Below are 15,491 nucleotides of genomic sequence, written 5' to 3'. Positions count from 1 at the left end.
CAGATAAATGAGTGTGTTTTGAATTCTTGTTTTCACATGGAAAGGTTTGACAATTTCCTTTTCAGATTTCATATGGTTCATTTGAACCAGCCTCAAATGATCAAATGAAACGTGGTTTCTTCTACCGCATGGTCCCCAATGAAGATCTTCAGTACAAGGGAATTATCCACTTACTTCTGCATTTCGGATGGAAATGGGTCGGGCTCATCACTCCAAATAATGACGCTGGAGAACATTTCTTGCAGATCATTGAACCAATGCTTTTCCAAAATGGAATCTGTTCAGAATTCACAGATAAAAATGAAGAACTTCCACATTTCACGGGTAACATCCTGGATATGCTGGATGACACAGGGATTTTGACGCCAGCTTTCATATCAAGCAAAGCAAATGTGGTTGTTATATATGGAGAATCTATTTTGTGGGTAACTATTGCTATAGAGGCAAGGAATATGATTCAGCTGCTATTGCCTCCATCTAAGAGGAAGCAACGTGTAGGAAAAGTATGGATTACAACAGCCCAAATTGATTTCTCATTAGCTTTTTTTAAAAAACCTATTGAAATAAATATACAAATATGCCATGGTGCGTTCTCCTTTGCCATTCACTCCAAGGACATTCAAGACTTCTCAGACTTTCTGAGGAATGTAAAGCCTTCCTGGGCAGATGCGGATGGTTTTACCAACGATTTCTGGGAACAAGCATTTGTTTGTTCACTTTCAAATTCCACTGGGTCAGCAGACACATGTACTGGAGAGGAGATGCTGGAGAGCCTTCCTGCACCATATTTTGAAATGAGCATGACCGGTCACAGCTACAGTATCTATAATGCTGTCTATGCTCTGGCACACGCCTTACATATTAGGTACTCCTCTGAAGCCATCAGCAAAAGGATAAAGGGTGGAGACAGACTCTCTTCTCAGAATGTAGAGCCTTGGCAGGTAAATCATAAAGTGTTCACATTGCAAAGTATTCAGTGTTGTGTGCTGTACTGATATATAATGTGAGTCATCTATAAGTAAATAACTGAAAGTACATGAAAGATTAACCTTAAATTATTTTATTTCCTACAATTACACTAAACAGACTTCAGATTACACAGGCTTTCATAAGTGACTGAATAGCAGCAACTACTTGAAAGGTTAATAATTGTTCTAAAAATACGCTGCTATTTAAACATTTAGAACTGGCACTGTTCCAGTATTTCAACTGGCATTTAATTAGAGCAGTGGTTCCTAATTAGCTAATTAGTGAGGATCCACTATTCTTCAAAAGCTAAACCATGGAACCCCTGCTTTTGAAAATTTTGATAACTGTAAGGTAGCAAAGCAATTTTAAGAAGGAAATGTGGGGTAACCCCAAATAAGTAGAGGATTTTTAGTCTACTAAAAAACAGACCATAAAATTTGTGATGCAAAAATCACAAAGATTTAGTTGGAGAAGAGACCAATTCAATTTTATTAAAGCATAGTATAAATGAACAAATTTTGACATTTCTAGCAGCTTCGAAACCGTTATCCATATATCTAGCTCATCTATCTATCTATCATCTATCTATCATATATCATCAGTCATCAATCATCTATCATCTATCTATCATCTATCTATCATCTATCTATCTATATCTATCTATCTATATCTATATCTATATCTGTATCTGTATCTATATCTATATCTATCTATCTATCTATCTATCTATCTATCTATCTATCTATCTATCTATATCATCTATCTATCTATCTATCTATCTATCTATCTATCTATCTATCTATCTATCATCTATCATCTATCTATCTATCATCATCTATCTATCTATCTATCTATCTATCTATCTATCTATCTATCTATCTATCTATCTATCTATTTATCTATCTATCTATCTATCATCTATCTATCATCTATCTATCATCTATCTATCTATCATCTATCTATCTATCATCTATCTATCTATCTATCTATCATCTATCTATATCATCTATCTATCTATCATCTATCTATATCATCTATCTATCTATCATGTATCTATCATCTATCTATCATCTATCTAAGTAGGAAACAGGGAGAGGGCCTTCTTGGTAGTGACGCCTTCCCTGGGTAACACCTGCCCTTCAGAGGTCAAGGACATAAAGAACTACAAAAAAATTTTCCCCTCCCACTCTCCAATTTAAAGAGCACTAAGAAAATGTGTCTGAGGTTTTTCCCCCAATCCCACCTCGCTTGCCATCCAGCGACTCTTTCACAAGTTTTTCCCCTGCCAGAAAGCAGAAATCGGTCGCAAGCAGAGGCTGAATGATCCGTGGAAGGTTTTCCCAGTGCAATTAACAAGAAAAGTGAGTAGCCCAGCAGGGGGTGGTACTGCAGACCCCCTGGGTGTGTTCTGTGGAAACTCTGGGGTCCCCAGACCTCTAATAGTAAACCACTGAATTAGACAACTTGTTGTATGAGGTTAATGGCATCAATGTGCCAAGTGGAATGTATCTGAAGCTGTCAAAAATGACGCTTGGGGGCACCTGCACCATGTTCCTCCCCACATTGTGGGTGTCCCATGCACATGTGTGATGTCACATGCTCCATGTGTTGTCACACGCTGGGAGGAGCCCCAGCTGCCCCCTCTGGGCTTTTCAGAGGCCCTTTTAGGGTATCTCCTAATGGCCTTCAGAGTCTATAAGGGGCTTCATCGCCCATTCCCACTGCTCCATAGGAGTCCACTGCTGTAGCAGGCAGGCCCACCAGAGCCCTTCTGGCTGCAGAATATTGAGGGGGGTCTGACCCCCTCACTGAACAATTTGTGGGTGCATGGGCATATGCCTATCCGCATATAAGATGAGCATCATCTTATACATGGAAAAATACGGTACCTTCTGTTTAAATACCTTTTAGCTTTCCAAACCATTTTACAGACTACAGTATTACAACATTTTCTAGGCCTTCTGATTCTCTTTCCACCTAGGTCCACTCATTGCTACAAAGGATCTCATTCAACAACAGTGCTGGGGATGAAATCACATTGAATGAACATGGAGAAATAGCAGCTGGCTTTGATATTGAAAACCTGGTCACTTTCCCAAATAATTCCTATGTCAGGGTCAAAGTCGGCAAGCTGGATCCTCAGGCCCCTCCTGGCAAAGAACTCATCATTAATGGGAACGGAATCCAATGGCACAGAGTCTTCACTCAGGTAAGGAAATCACTGTGGGGGGAGGTGCTGCCCAACTGCTGCTGCCACTAGTAATAATGCTGCTACTAATAATTTTATTAATAACAAATGAACCACGTAATCAAAAAGAACAATATGCACAGAAGACATGTCACACCAAGAAGGACCGGTGGCTATCAGACAGTGTTGTCCAACATGCTTGTTGGTCCAAGGCTGTTTTCCTTTTTTTTTCCCAAGTGAATTTTTATTGTTTTCCTTACATATTCTTTTCCAACAAATTGTAATAGCACCATACATTCCCTTTGACTCTGCCGAGTCGCGACCCCCCCTCCCTCCCCACAACTGGTATATTTATCCTCTTTCCATCATGCACATCATTCTCATATTAGTACTATTATACATTGGAGGTATTATGTCAATCCTGCTAGTGTCTTGACCTCTTTACAATTCTTCTTTAAATATTCAATAAATTTACTCCAGTTATCTTGGTATCTTTGATCTCCCTGGTCCCCTGACAGTTTGGCAAGTTCTGCATATTCTGTCAACTTCGCCTGCCACTCCTGAGTAGTTGGTATATCTTGTATTTTCCATCTTTGGGCCAGAAGGGTCCTCGCGGCAGCTGTAGCATACATGAACAAATTTTGATCTTCTATTTTAATTTCTGTTCCTATTAAGCCTAATAGACACGCTTCCAGTCTTTGGGGGAAGGTATATCTAAATATTTTTTTTGAGTTCATTATAAATTGATTCCCAAATTTTTTTTACCTTATTGCAGGTCCACCACATATGGAAATAGTCACCATCTGCCTTTTTACATTTCCAACATTTTAATTCTTTTTTCCTATACATTTTAGCTAATTTTACTGGCGTCAAATGCCATCTATACATCATTTTTAGCAAGTTTTCCTTTAAAGCCATGCATCCTGTGAATCTCAAACCCTCCTTCCATAATCTTTTCCACGCATCCAATTCAATGTTATGCCCAATATCAATTGCCCATTTTATCATTGATTCCTTTACTTCTTCGTCTTTTGTATACCATTCTAGCAATAAACTATACATTCTTGATAAAATTTTATCTTTACAGTCTATTAACTCGATTTGGAATTTTGATTTTTTATCTTCGAACCCATTTCTCTTCTTATCTTCCTTTAATAAGTCACTGATCTGGTGGTATTGCAGCCACCCTGTTAACATCTTTTCAATTTGGTCATATGGTTTGAGCTTTATCCCTTGGTCTGTTTTCCTAGTAATATCCTCATATGTTACTCTTTCCCTTTCCATGTTTACTTTTTTTGTTGTCAGCACCTCAATTGGTGATATCCACCATGGTGTCTTTCTTTCCAGGAGGTTTTTATTCCGATCCCATATTCATATAAAGATTTCCTGATCACATTGTTTAGAAAACCTTTATGTACCTTTACTTTGTTGTACCATAGGTACGAATGCCAACCATATCTATTGTCGTGGCCCTCTAGATCTAATAGGTCAGTATTTTCTAAAGTCAGCCAATCTTTTAACCATACCAAGCACGAAGCTTCATAATATAAAGTCAGGTCTGGTAAATCAAAACCTCCTCTTTCTTTCTTATCTACTAGTATCTTCATTTTTATCCTTGGCCTTTTCCCCTGCCAGACAAATTTCGCTAATTTTTTTTGCCAATCTTTAAATTGTCTTATCCCTTTTACCACTGGTATTGCTTGAAATAAAAATAACAGTCTAGGTAGTATATTCATTTTTATCACAGAGATTCTTCCTAATAATGACAATTTTAGTCTGCTCCATATGTCCATATATTTCTTAATTTCTTTCCATAACACCTCATAGTTGTCCTTGTACAGGTTTATATTTTTTGTTGTCATCCAAATTCCTAAATATTTTATTTTTTTAGCTATCGTGATTCCTGAGTCTACTTGTAGTTCTTCCATCTCTTCTTTCTTCAGATTTTTTGCTAGCATTTTCATCTTGTTTTTGTTGAGTTTAAACCCTGATACCTTCCCAAACTCTTCCCTTCTTTTTATTGCCTCTTTCACATTTTGTCTTGGTTCTTCCAACGTTAAGACTAGATCATCTGCGAAGGCTCTTAACTTAAATTCTTTTCATCCCACCTTAATGCCCCTGACTTCTGATGATTCTCTTAGCCTCTTGTTCAAGACCTCTACGACTGTAATAAATAGCAAGGGAGACAAAGGACATCCCTGCCTAGTACCTTTAGTTATCTCAAAATTATCTGATATGTTGTTATTAATTATTAACTTTGCTTTTTGGTCTGAATAAATCGTGTCAATACCTCTCAAAAAATTTTCACCAATTCCTAATACTTTTAAGTTTTCTTTCATGAAATGCCAAGAAACATTATCGAACGCTTTTTCCACGTCTATGAACATTAATACTGCCTGTTTCTCATTTCTGACTTCAAGGTATTCAATTATATTTATCAGGTTTCTTACGTTGTCCCTTAGATGCCTCCCCGGTAGAAAGCCTGTTTGGTCCTTGTGTATCACCTTATTTAACACCATTTTTAGTCTATTCGCTAGTATATCCGCAAATAGCTTATAGTCGTTATTCAATATCGAAATTGGTCTGAAATTTTTTACATCTAATATATCCACCTCTTTCTTCGGGATCAGTGTAATATAGGCTTCTTTCCAAGTGTTTGGCATCCTTCCTTCTCTTAAGACTTTATTCATTGCTTCACTTAGAACAGGTGTCAGGTATTGCAATATGTTTTATAATACTTTGCTGATATACCGTCCGGTCCTGGGGCCTTCCCTATTTTCATTCTTTTTATTGCCTTTATGACCTCTTGTTCTGTTATCTCCTGGTTAAGCATTCTTTTTTCTTCTTCTGAGATTTGATGCAATTTATGGTCATGGATATGGGACACAGGTGGCGCTGTGGGTTAAAGCCTCAGCGCCTAGGACTTGCCGATCGAAAGGTCGGTGGTTCGAATCCCTGCTGCGGGGTGCGCTCCCGCTGCTCGGTCCCAGCGCCTGCCAACCTAGCAGTTCGAAAGCACCTCCGGGTGCAAGTAGATAAATAGGGACCGCTTACCAGCGGGAAGGTAAACGGCGTTTCCGTGTGCAGCTCTGGCTCGCCAGAGCAGCGATGTCACGCTGGCCATGTGACCCGGAAGTGTCTGCGGACAGCGCTGGCCCCTGGCCTCTTAAGTGAGATGGGCGCACAACCCCAGAGTCTGTCAAGACTGGTCCGTACGGGCAGGGGTACCTTTACCTTTACCTTTATGGTCATGGATATACTTTTCTATTCTCTTATTGTCTTCTTTATCTTTCCTATAAAGATCTCTATAGAATCTCTGAAATACTTTTCTAATTTCTTTTGGGTCCTCAATCATTTTATCCCCATCTTTTATTTTACAAATTGTGTTCTGTTTTTGTCTTGCTTTTATTTGCCATGCCAGGAATCTCCCAACTTTGTTGACCGACTCAAATTTTTTTTGTCTCATGGCTTTTATTTTCCATTCAATCTCCTGTCCCACCGCCATGGAGAACTGAGACTGCAACATTTTTATATTTTGTTTTATTATTTCATCTTTAGGTTTTGTTATAAGCTGTTTTTCGTTCTCCATGAGCTGGGACAGGATCTCTTCTTTCTTCTTCTATCTTCCTCTTTTCTGGAAGCTGTTTTTTTGAATCAGGAAACCCCTTATCACCGCTTTGCTCGTGTCCCAGACTGTTTCAATTGGTGTTTCTTTGTTTAGATTCCATTTAAAATAATCTGTTATTGTCTCTTTTGCAGTTTCCACTACTCTCTGGTCATGAAATAAGCTCTCATTCATTCTCCATCTATGTGTAGAGGGGTCCTTTCCTTTTAATTCCATATATAGCGGATTATGATCTGACAGGGTTTTGGGGAGGATTTCAATTCTAGTTACTCTCAGTGTTAGAATCTTAGGAACCCGGTTCTGATCTATTCTGCTGAAGCTTTGGTTTGGTTCAGAGTGAAATGAAAATTGTCTTACTGTTGGATTCCTTAATCTCCAGATATCAATTACTCCCAATGTATTGGCCATATCAAAAAAGGCCTTTGGCAGTTTACCTTCATATGTATTTCGCCTCTTTGTTAATCTGTCTAAATCCGGTACCACCACTCCATTGAAATCTCCCAGTAGTATCAATTTCTGATCTAAATACTCTAACATTATTTCATTCAACTTTGTATAAAATTCAGCTTTCATATCGTTTGGTGCATAGATCCCCACAATCAGCCATTTTCCCCCTTGAAACCCAATTTGTACAATCAATATTCTTCCCTCATCCTCCTTAAAAATTAATTTTGGATCATGCTTCTCTTTTACATATATTACCACACCTCACTTTTTGTTCGAATCTGACGCGATAAACTCTTGGCCCAGTTTTTTATTACTTAAAATTCTTTTGTGCTTTTTTGCTACATGTGTTTCTTGCAGGCATATGATATCTAGGTTTTGTTTAATCAAAACATGGTTAACTTTTCGTCTCTTATTTAAATTGTTCATCCCATTGACATTCCAGGAAAATACTTTCAGGTTCATTATTTCTTTTATCTAAGAGTTCCCACTCAGTTGCGCTAAGTTTACTGTTCTTTGTTGTTGTCTTCTTCTGATTCCTCTCTCTCTTCTTCTTGTTCCTCCTCTTCTTCCTGATGTTCTTCTTCTTTCTCCTTTTCCTTTCCTTCCTCTTTCTGGTCCTGTCTTGGTTTTATTTTCCCTGTCCTCCCTAACTCTTTGTTGTATCTTCTAGAGAATTTTTCTAACTCTTGGGGGCTAGTTAGTTTGAATCTTTTATCTTTAAAGTAAAAAGAGATTCCTTCTGGGAATTCCCATCTATGCTGAATTCCATTTCTTTTCAATAGACTCACCATTTGTTTATAAATTCCCCTTCGTTTCAGAAACCTGGCAGGGATCTCCCTAAAAATCAAGATTTTCACTCCATCTATGCATAGATTTTTGTTATAATTCAGTCTCAGTATTTCATTTCTTATGTCCAATGAGTTAAACATGACTAGAACATCTCCAGGAAGCTTTTTTGCCCTTGCTTTCACTGATCTAACCTTTATTCTAAAGACATTCATTATCATTGGGCCAATATCTTCTTCTCTTAGTTCCATCCACCCAGCCAGTTCTCTTATTATTTTATCTCTTATATTCTCATTTGGCGTCTCCAGGAGACCCCTGAATTTCAGATTTCGCTCTTTTTGACGCATCTCCAGAGTAGATACATTATCCAACATCTCCTCCTGTGCCCTATTCATTTCTGTAATTTCTCCTCTAATTTGTTCTGTCTGTCTTTTTATTTCCTTTAGATCTTTCTGAGTGCGTTTGGATGAATCCTCTACCACCTTAGTTCTTATTTCCAAGTCTTTTACCTTCCCTGACAACTCTCCCACCACCATTTCCAATTTTTTGTCCAAGGCTTCCTGGACCTCCAATAATTTTCTCTCTATATATTGCTCATTCTGTTTAAACACTTTTCTTATTTCCCCCAGTAAGCTCTCATATTCCCTGTTTTCTTTTCTGTTTTCTTGCCTAGATGGGCGTCTCTCTGCTGGAGTCCCTATTCTCTTTTTCCCATTTTTCCCAGACATCTTAGATATATATTATACAAAAATTTAGATCATATATATATATATATATATGATCACACAAAGTCAGTTCACACAATGCTTCAGCCAGCCACCAGGGGGAGCACTTTCCCGCCTTCTTTGCTTTTAAAATGTAATTTTTTTAGCTCCCAACACGGTGGCAGTACCTAATCCACACGCTGTATCATCACTCCCACCACGTCCGTCACTTCTATCCCTCCTCTCCCCACGTCCTCCAACACACAGGAGGCAGCAGGGAAGTCTGAGAGTCCTCAGGCAGATATTCCAAAAAGCAAAGGGTAAGAGTTTATTTGTTATCCCCTGTGAGTTTCCTCCTCTTCTTCTATCAGTCCATAAGGTTGTTTCAAACCACGCGCGGGTTGTGTAAGGCTCCCAAGTTCCCGAAGCGTAATTTCCGGCTTCTTCTTCCTCCCAATGACGGAGAGGGGGGAGGGGGAGATTAACCCCCCCCCTTGTTTTTCTTTGTTCCTTTAATATTAGTCTTGTCCCCCTCAGGAAACTGTTGAAAGTCAGTGTAGAAACCACCACCACGCGCTTCTCCTTGCTTTCTCTTTGAGTCTGCAGTCCCGATCCTTTTGCAAGTCCAGTATGGCTGAGACCCTCTTTACTTAAAATGGAGGAGTGTGATGAATTATTTAATGATTTGCCTCCGTCCGACAGAGACCCGTCCCAAGCCGATCAAAAGACACCTACAGTACTTTTTCCCCAGTAGTCATTTTGAAAGTAGCTTTGCCTCAACACTTTGTAGCTCGTGTTTGTGGGCTTAGAAAGTAATACTCACTCAGCAGAAACTTTTTTTCTCTCCTCCTTCCTCCAACCTTCCGTTGTGCGCCATTTTCTCCCAGTTGTCTGGGACAGACTCCCTTTTTGCATCCCGTAACTCGCCGAATTCTAATAGATTTCAAGTTTTAAAGCAGTGCTTGGATTAGCTCCGTCAGCTGTAGGTCCGAATTCGTTGTTGGTTTTGGAAGCTAACTGCTTTCATAAGAAGTCTGAGGCTTCACGGTGTGGGTTGAAAGTTGCTCCCCCTTCGTGCCTGCAGCTCAATACCGTCCCTGAGTCTATTATTAAGACCCAGGGAGCAAGAGAGCACCTCTGGGCACTGCTGGGTGCCAGTGCCCCTCGGGATCTCTTCCCGAGGATCCGAGATCCGCGTAGCCTTGGCGAAACCTCTCAAATAGCCCCCACACCACTCGAGACCCCCTGGAGGGTTATCTCGCACTTCTTATCATGTCTGCAGTTTCCGCCGGAAGCCTCCAAGGCGGTTTTCCAGTTAGTAGCATTAGATAGATTGCTAACATTGTAATCTTCTGGTGCCTCTTGAAACTCTAGTGTCGAGTTGGAATGCTAGAAGCCGGGATGTACGTAATTGTGTGTCAGGTTGGCCCCTGCCACAGGCCCAGGGGGAGCCGCCCAAATCATGCCTTGCTCAGAGTGGTTACTAGCCTGGCTGCTCATCCCATCGGCTGTGGGCAAGGCATGCAGGCTCCTCTCAAAGCCTCATGTTTCTGATTTATTCAATCCAAGGCTTATCAGCACTAGTTGCCTACAAAATCATATATTTTTTAAAAGGTCTTTGGGGAAATGTTGGAAATATTTCTTTTTGAAAAAGTCGCTACTTATGTTATGTACACATTGTATTGTAGTTCCCTGCTTTTTATGAAGTTGCTTTTCTAAAACCAGTCCACCACAACCCCAATACATCTGTGCACCATCTTTGCTGCCTCTCTTTTTTCCAATGGTATAATTGATAGGGCTGTCCAAATAGGAGCAAAACCACAGTAATTCACTACCTCCAAATCCCAACTCCTTGAAGCTCACTAAGGGGCATCAAGTGAAATTAAAGCAGCAAAGAGCAGGAGGCTGTAGTACCATAGAAAGAAATAACCAGTAGTGTATTAGATCAAATTATCTAATGGTTGTAGCAATGGTCAATCTAGGTATGAACATTGTAATCTTGTGTTTGTATGATGCTTAGAACTATAACTTTTTCTCCCACTGTGTATGTGCTGCTTTGGCACATAGAAAACCTATAGTTAACATTTCTGGCCCTCCTACTTACTGGTAGATCACCTGATGTTAGATGAATCCCCTAAAACATTGTCTTAATATTCACCTCTTTGTGTCTCTTTGGATAGGTGCCACCCCTTTCCTTATGTAATGCCAACTGCCTTCCCGGTTATGAGAAGAAAAAGAAGGAGGGGAAGAAGTTCTGTTGTTATGATTGTGATCCATGTCCTCGTGGGATGTTCTCAAATGAGAAGGGTGGGAGATGCCATATTACCCTATACAAGCTATTATAGTAAATTCTGAGCAAATTGGCAATGAGGATTGCTCCGTATGGTCTCAATTAATATTGTTTATTAACAATACAGTGGTACCTTGGCTTACATACGCTTCAGGTTACATACACTTCAGGTTACGGACTCCGCTAACCCAGAAATAGTACCTTGGGTTAAGAAATTTGCTTCAGGATGAGAACAGAAATTGTGCTCCAGCGGTGTGGCAGCAGCAGGAGGCCTCATTAGCTAAAGTGGTGCTTCTGGTTAAGAATAGTTTCAGGTTAAGAACGGACCTCCGGAACGAATTAACTACTTAACCCGAGGTACCACTGTAATGGAATAATCTCCCTTCTGTCTCTGTAAAAGCTGCCACTATGAAGAAATTATCTTAACCTTCAAGAGAGTATACCATGAGGATGTGACCGTAATCTGTAATGTAAAGATTTTCCATCAGTGTACCTACATACATTGATATTCTAAACATTACAAGTAAAGGTAAAGGGACTCCTGGCCATTAGGTCCAGTCGTGGCTGACTCTGGGGTTACAGCACTCATCTCACTTTATTAGCCAAGGGAGCCAGCGTACAGCTTCAGGGCCATGTGTCCAGCATGACTAAGCTGCTTCTGACGAACCAGAGCAGCTCACGGAAATGCCATTTACCTTCCCGCCGGAGCGGTACCTATTTATCTACTTGCACTTTGACATGCTCTTGAACTGCTAGCTTGGCAGGAGCAGGGACCAAGTAACAGGAGCTCACCCCGTCACGGGGATTCGAACCACCGACGTTCTGATTGGCTAGTCCTAAGTTCTGTGGTTTAACCCACAGCGCCACCCGCGTCCCACTCTAAACATTACTGCATATAATATTTTCTAAAAAAAATTTAAAAAATATTTTTATTAATTTTTTTTTTGTTTACAAAGGTATGTGCAGTGTCTCTTTTTTTCAAGTTACATTTTCCATAGGTCAGTTCATATGTTGAGACATTAGGGTTACATTAGGAAGAGAAAAGGGGGGAAGAGGTGGAGGGGGCCATGGTGTGTGGGGGTGGGGTCGGGAGGCGATATTTCTATTTTGCTTAATGTATGTGTGGGGTTTTGTGTCAGTGTAGATTGTGCAGGTGCTCTTTGCTATTCTCATGTGTTCCTTTGGTGCTGAGAGAGATCGGGGTTGGCCTAGGGTGCAGTTGCTTGTTTGTGGTTGCTTGTGGTGAACTTTGTTTTTGTGTGGGAGTGGGAGTAGGTGGGTGTTTTGGATCAGGTTAGCCATATTGATTCATATACTGTTTGCGGTTTCTTGTCATTGTCTTGTTGGGCTGTGTATGTGATAAAGGGGAGCCACACCGGAGTGAAGGTATCTTCTTCTATTTGTCATTGTGTCACTTTCAGTTTATTGGTTAATTTTTCTAGTAGGGCTGTTTCCCATACTATTTGGTACAAGTGGTCCATGCTTACTCCTGACAGGTCTTTCCAGTGTCTGACTATGATGTTTGTGGTTGATGAGAGTAGGTGGGTTATGAGTTATTTGTGATGTGAGTGGGCATTGTTGTCTTGGAATATGTTTATTAGGGCCAGTTCTGGTGTGATTTCTAATACTTGCTTAGTTATTTTACATTTCTTGTATGGCTGTTGTCCAGAATAGTTGGATTTTGGGGCATTCCCACCACATGGGTAGATATGTGCCTGTGGAGGTGCACCCTCTCCAGCATTTTGGTGAGGTTCCTGGGTGTATTAGCGCTAGTTTTCTTGTTGTTAGGCAATATTCTCTAACGTTTAATGCAGTTTCTCATTGATGGTGGCTCACTGCTGTGCTGCCACATTTTAATAACACATTTTAATGATATACACCATGAGTGTAGATCCGCCCCTCTGTTTTGATGCAAAAAGACATATAAATTGTACATGAATTCTGCCCTGGAAGAAACCAAGGTTTTGGGGGAGGGAGAATGGAAAAGAATTGGGGTCTTTATTCTAAGAACAAGGTTCCTTGGGAACTTTATCTTCAAAGCTTCTAGGGCACAAGCATTTCGACTAGAAGTTTTGAAATTTATCCTCGTGGAAACACTACGGTAAGGGAACTCATGATTTAAAAAAACCTCTTAAGCATATACTGGATTGTTTCCAATTGTCATACCACCTTTTTTCAGGATTGGAAACCTGTGCCAGATGTCCTCCAGAGCAATATCCAAATGAAGAGCAGAATCAGTGCATTCCCAAGAAACCACACGTCCTAGGCTTTGGGGAAACTTTGGCCATGGTTTCAACTTTCTCTGCGCTTTTATTCTCTCTTATCACAGCTATGGTACTTGGCATTTTCATTAAGCACCGGGACACTGCCATTGTCAAAGCCAATAACAGAAGCCTGACTTACATTCTCCTTGTGTCCCTTCTCTTGTGTTTCCTCTGCACTTTGATGTTCATTGGAACACCTACGGAGGCAACCTGCCTTCTCCGACAAACAGCTTTTGGCATTGTCTTCTCTGTGGCCCTCTCCAGCATCTTGGCCAAGACTATTTCAGTGGTTTTGGCATTCATGGCTACCAAGCCAGATTCCACAATCAGGAAGTGGGTAGGCAAAAAACTGGCTTACTCCATCGTCCTTTCCTGCTCTTTGATTGAAGTGGGAATCTGTGCCTTCTGGCTGGCAACCTCTGCCCCATTCCCAGATGTGGACATGCACTCAATGACTGAAGAAATTATATTCTTATGTAATGAAGGGTCAGTTCTCATGTTCTATTGCGTTTTAGGCTACATGGGCTTCCTGGCCATTATCAGCTTCACTGTGGCCTTCTTAGCCAGGAAGCTGCCTGACAGCTTCAACGAAGCCAAGTTCATCACCTTCAGCATGCTGGTCTTCTGCAGTGTTTGGTTCTCCTTTATTCCCACATACTTGAGCACCAGAGGAAAATACATGGTGGCTGTGGAGATCTTCTCCATCTTGGCTTCCAGTGCTGGGCTGCTGGGTTGCATCTTTTCCCCAAAATGCTACATTATTGTGGTGAGGCCTGAGCTGAATAACAGAGAGCAGCTGATTCGGAGAAAGATGTAAATAACAGTATAGTTTGTCATTTCTGTATTTAGACTCTGTAGACTTGTTGGCATGTTAATTTCACTGTGTTTTTTTCAAGAAGGGAAGTTAAATGAAATGATGAAAATAACAGAAGAGAATTGTCTTATCCAGTGCTTATTTTATAAAAAGGAGAGAAAATGTTTAGTGGTACTCCCATTTTCCTACTCATATTGAAATTCTGCCCCTTAATAAGGCCAAACGTAGATTCACAAAATGTTTAGGGTTATGCATGTCCCTCCATCCCCTCGGGGGGGAGATCACTGGTGTTATCATCTATGTTCTTGATATCCAGCATTGTTGCGTATGAGATGTAAATGAAACAGGATTATGTTTATTTAAGAAACCATGCAATACTTTGAATGCCTATACATTCTGTTTCTCTTCTTCTTCTGCATCCAAAGAAATGCCCCCCTATCTTCCCAAGAGGCCCTGAACCTCTCCTGAGGAAGAGGTGATGGGGTACAGAGAGAAGAGATGAAAAGGAACACAAAAATTTGAGAAGCTGTCTTATAATGAGTCCATGAGTCTATCCAGCAGGGCTGTGCTCCAGATTTGACCATGCCCCAAGCCATATTGTCCCTATTTTGGGTGACCGTTTATCAGGTTCATGTTAGACAGCCATAAAATTGCAGCAGATTGGATCTGAGATACTTTGTCTTCACTATATGCCAAACTGCACTAGCAAAGAGGCTGAGCCATTTCAAAATGTTTGCGCAAGTAAATGAAGGGAGCCAGGCAGTAAAGATATTTTATGTTTAGGTAAGGGTGAAGAAGAAAAGAATCCAGTAGTAACGGCCAAAGATTGCTTGCCCACTGCCACTCTCAAGATTCAGTTTCCAGCTTGTGTCATCACACCTCAAGAAAGCCAATCAAGAAATGACTCTATGTTCATTACCAACCCAACCATTTCCCTACATGTACTGATTATTTTAAGAAATGAATGGAAAGTGACAATTTCATGGTAACAGTAATTCTATTAAATTCTGGGTCATGTTTTGTGTGATTCATTTTGAGGAGCCTACATTCATGTACGTATTCATTGAAGATGTTCATTATATGTGGAAGCAGAACATTTAAAAGTGCTCCAAACTGAGAATCATATGAGCATTCCACTAGAAATTCCAGGCACAAAAAGACACCTCTAACCAATTTTAGAATTCCCAGTATAAACCTGGATTTCTACACTTCTGGAATCTCTTAACTCAATCGACATAAGACTGTGCAGGGAGCCAGGAAGTGACTCACCTTGCCATATGTAGAGACTGCTCCAGATTCAGAGGTCTCTAATACCTAACATACCCCTAGTGGATCAATATCACCCTAGCGATGGAGCCTTATTCTGCACCCCACTCTTATTTGCACCAGTGGTCATCAATCTGT

The 15,491-nt window shown here is 40.4% G+C and overlaps 1 long non-coding RNA gene across 1 annotated transcript; it reads left to right on the top strand.

The window, feature by feature from the left end:
- The first annotated feature begins 2,656 nt into the window (after window positions 1-2,656).
- On the top strand, window positions 2,657-13,269 carry LOC309353939. The gene is made up of 4 exons (XR_014162140.1): window positions 2,657-2,854; window positions 2,951-3,178; window positions 10,900-11,026; window positions 13,189-13,269. It is a non-coding gene; the product is annotated as an uncharacterized lncRNA (long non-coding RNA).
- The last annotated feature ends 2,222 nt before the right edge of the window (window positions 13,270-15,491 follow it).

Source organism: Podarcis melisellensis (genome assembly GCF_964234715.1).
Source record: "Podarcis melisellensis genome assembly, chromosome: 13".
NCBI lineage: Eukaryota > Metazoa > Chordata > Lepidosauria > Squamata > Lacertidae > Podarcis > Podarcis melisellensis.
The sequence above is the reverse complement of the archived record's forward strand: the minus strand, read 5'-3'. Positions and strand labels throughout refer to the sequence as shown.